The sequence below is a fragment of the Lolium perenne genome, chromosome 1 (assembly GCF_019359855.2).
Source record: "Lolium perenne isolate Kyuss_39 chromosome 1, Kyuss_2.0, whole genome shotgun sequence".
Lineage (NCBI taxonomy): Eukaryota > Viridiplantae > Streptophyta > Magnoliopsida > Poales > Poaceae > Lolium > Lolium perenne.
The window spans coordinates 116,319,601-116,323,846 of NC_067244.2; the positions used below are offsets into that span (position 1 = coordinate 116,319,601).

Genomic DNA, 4,246 nt, shown 5'->3' on the forward strand with positions numbered 1-4,246 from the left:
CGCCCGTGACCTCGCGCTCGAGCCCGGCTGCCAGCTCACCTTCCTCCACGAGGGGGACGGCAAGATGATCGTCAAGGTGTTCGACGACACAGCCTGCCGCAGGCACTACCACACCGGCGAATCCGGCTCGGACACCGATAGTTAGAACTTAGAGTGTTCTTTCTTTGCAGCGAATCTGGCTACGGGCCAGACGAAGCCAGTAGTTGAGGTTTCTGGATGTTCTTCCTCGGTAGAACCAACAAGTGCACCATCTCCTCCCGCTGAATTTTCCAGTTTGGGTGATTGGGTGTGCTCTCGAATGTTCTTTCTTGGCAGCGAACATACTGAAATCAACACAACTGGCTTCTTTTTAAAAAAACATTATATTTGTGTCGACCATGGTTCAAACTATATGTTAGTTTGTGTAAACCATGTTCCAAACTATGTGTTAGTTTGTGTAAAATCATGTTTCAAAATATAATATTTGAAACTATGTTTAAATGGAGAAGAGGAAAATAAAGGAAAAAAAATGAATGCCCCGCTGGAGCAGCCCCCAGACGCAAACAGACGCGCGGACAAAAACGGTCATTTTAGCGTCCGCAGCGCGACGCAAACGGACGCTCGCGGACATTAAAGTCACGCCGGTAGGGCAACTGGACATGACAACGAAGAGGTCAAGAAACAGGACTTAGGCCATGCACTATGTGGTATGAATTCAAAGCAAAATATGTCAGATTTAGAAATCAACTTGGTTTCTTTGCTATGTATTGAACCGCATTGTTCAGTAGACGTGGGACCCAGATGCTGTAAGACAACGTTTTGTTTTTCCATCTATCCTGCCCATTTAGACGTGCTGCTCCTTTCTTTACTTGGTTGTGTTAGAATAGGAGCGAACCAAGAACATGGGTCGCTTTTTTCTTCTGACAACATGCGTCGATGCTCTGCTATGTATCAAACTGGCTCATAGCACAATTTGATTCGCTTTTGTTGCACATAGTACATGGTCTTAGCGCGCAAGAACGCACTCTCAAATAAAATCAAAAGATGTATTCCGGACTATTAATTAGGGTTCCTCTGATTCAAATAAATCTTATAGGAATTTGATTCTTACAAAAGTAATCGTATGTGCATCAGTGATTCATACGATTACATCCTCATGATTTTTTTCCCCTAGGATTGCATCACAGTATGTTCTGGTGCAATTTTTTCATCAATTCAAACCTCATGGTAAGATTTCTTTGATTTTCCCGTGATTCAGACACTCGTTGAGGAAAATTTATGTATGTTTCAAATCCGATAGAATTCAACTCGATATGACTCTCTAATCTTGAGTTTTTCTTATTCAGGTGTTTTGAGATTTCGGAGGATCAAAGAGGTCATTAATGTTCTCTTAAGAGTCAAGATGGCATATCTAGTTTCACCTCTAGCATGTTAACATCTAGAGGCTTGAAGTGCCATATTTCATTGGATCTAGCCACAACTTTGAAAGGTGAGAAGTGCACTATTGCAAGCCAAACAACCTTTGCTACAAAAGATTGTCTAACTTCTGCTTTGACATCGCTCCACCAATGCAAGGAGGAAAAAATATATATATATATATATATATATGTATATATATATATATATGGGAAATAGCCACATGCCTTGGTGCATAGCTATGCACACCCCCTAAGCCACTGGATCATACTATAGAGCAATTTCCACCGCAGATCTAGTTAACGCCGTTAGCCACGATTTCCTCCCTCTTTCCTGAAACAATACCACCCCACACGCTCCACCTGAAGGCTGAAATCACCGAGCACGGTCATCTCTCTGAACCACTTCTCCCTGGCCTGGCTTCCTCCATAACCAGGCAAGGTTGCCCGCCCTTCCGCTTCCTCCTAGTTCTGACCCCGGTGACCTCCATTGGAGACCGCCCCCATTCGTCGATTTCGCACCCTAGCTGCCCTCGTCCCCGGCCAGCTACCGCCCAGATCTCTGGATCATGGAGTCCCTCCGCCCGCCTCATCTCCCTCCACCGCCGCCGGTTAGCCCCGCTCCTTCCATGGCGTGGCCGCCTAGCCCACTCCGTCCGCAGCTCGGTGGCCCTGCCCCATTTCCTCCATATCGCTGCTCCCGTGCGTCCCCGATTTTTCTCTCTCTGTCCCGATTTTTTCCCCAAATCCCACACCCGCCTGAGCTCCTCTAGATCTCGCCGGCCACCGACGTCCCCGTTCCCTCGCGCGCGCACCGCCCGGGTCACTTCCATGCGCACAGACCGTCGGGCAGCCCCTCACGCAGGTCTTCTCCCTGTGGAAAACTCCTGCTCCCTGCGCCGGCCTTCGTTGTCCATATTTCTTCTCTCTCTTGCTCCCTGCGCCGTCCTTCGTCGTCCACCTAGGATGCTCAGATATGTCTCAACGACAACCGTGTTGCAAGATCGGGATTTGAAGCACCGGGTTGGAAATTTCAAGATCTAGATCTGTTTCAGCCAAAAAATCTCTTTCTCTGTCTCTTGGATAAGTCCTCTCTCCTGATTTTGTTTCAGTTTGTTGTAGCAACAAGAACGATTTCGTCCATGTGGATGTCATTTGGTTATTCCTTGATCTATTTTTTATCCAAGTCTTGAGATTAGATATGTCTGTACCGTCCAGGGGAAGATAAATTTCTTAGATTTTTGGTACAGTTTTCTGAACTAGCACCCGTTCTTCTGTTAGCAGGTTAATGGATTTGAGGAGTCTGCTTCTGTACAAAGATGAGGGCGCTGTCCGTCGGGGCGCAATGGATGAGCATCTGTTCCGTCACCCATGGTGCTTGACGCCGGGAAGGGCGAGAGGATGGCGGAACGGCGGGGATGGCTTTGGTGCGCGAGGCAGCAGACTAGGGACAAGAGACCACGTTAAGGCTGCTATTGATTTTCGATTTGATTTTTGGAGTGATCTAGATGAACATGTTTGCTGTAGTTCGGATCTTTATTTCTCTGTCCTCTTCTTGGATTTTCCTCTCTCTCTCTCTCTCTTTGTAATGGGAGCGCTGGTTTCTTGGATTACTAACGAACTTCTCATCTGTTTCTATTTTAGACAAAATTAGTGTTCATCTGGATGACTTGCACGGTTGTTTTGGTGGATGGCCTTCTCTGTTCTCAGCCCCATGTGGTTCTCGCGTTCACAGTGCAGCCCGTACCAAGGAGCACGATGGCTCTACGACCTGCTCAGGCAAACCTCGTCTGGTTTGGTGGCCAGCAGCCGCGTGGAGGGATTTTTTTCCTGATCTAGATTAGCGGATTTCTTTTTGTTACTTTTTCTTGTCCTGGATTAGAGCGAGGTCGCCTATGTTCCCAATCCAGATTCCATGTTGATTTCCCTGTTCTCCCAATCTAGATCGAAAGTTTGTCGTGCGGGTCTTGATTTTTATGTGTTCCCAATCCATATTCCATTGTAATTGAAACAAACAGTGTGAATTTTGATCAGGATTTGCATCACCACTGCGATGTTGATTTTGTTTTGGTTTATCTTCTAGGTTGCTGGTAAAACACATAAAATATGTTTGGCACCATTTTTTGTTACAGGGCATCAATTATTTTTTGGCATTGGTTAAGTCAAACTTGCTGGAGACTATGAGCAACAATTGTAAATATCGCGGTGTATAAAATTAAAAAAAATATTTATAATCCCTGTGCATGACACCCATGGCCGTAATGTTCTCAATTCTAGGGAGAGTAGTGTTGTCTGAGGTTGGGTGGTTAGGAGGATGGTTGTATCTCACCACTGCAGCTCAAACCCTGCGTTTGACATCGTAATGTCTCATAAAAGCGGAATATTCATTCAGTGAGGAGCGACGTTCGTCGACAATGGCGCCTGTGGTGACTTCGTCATTTTCAAGATCCAATCTGCCGGCTCAGTCTTTCGGAGGTGCTCATAGGGGTAGGGTGTGCGTGTGTGCGTTCATAGGGGTGAGTGTATGCATGTGTATGTGAGCGTCTGCGTTTGTACTGCGTTTCTCAAAAAAAAAAAAAAAAGGGAGAGTAGTGTTGTAAATATCGCGGTGTATAAAATTAGTGTTGTTAACCATATAAATCTGTCCACAACTGTTCGTGCTTTTGTTTCCTTAAATTAACTGGTGCTCCATGGTGCCCGGGCACCATAGGTAGATACGCATATTTTTGCTTTGTAGTACACATACCTGAGGGTATACATACCTAAGGTATACATACCTAAGGTATACATACCTAAGATATGCATACTCAAGTGATACATACCGAAGGTATTGCATACCTAAGGTGTACGTA

At 45.7% G+C, this 4,246-nt stretch overlaps 1 long non-coding RNA gene across 1 annotated transcript; it reads left to right on the forward strand.

Moving 5' to 3' along the window:
• The first annotated feature begins 1,651 nt into the window (after positions 1 to 1,651).
• LOC127299922 (uncharacterized) lies at positions 1,652 to 3,439 on the forward strand. The gene is made up of 2 exons (XR_007850793.2): positions 1,652 to 2,005; positions 2,679 to 3,439. It is a non-coding gene; the product is annotated as an uncharacterized lncRNA (long non-coding RNA).
• Positions 3,440 to 4,246: the final 807 nt, after the last annotated feature.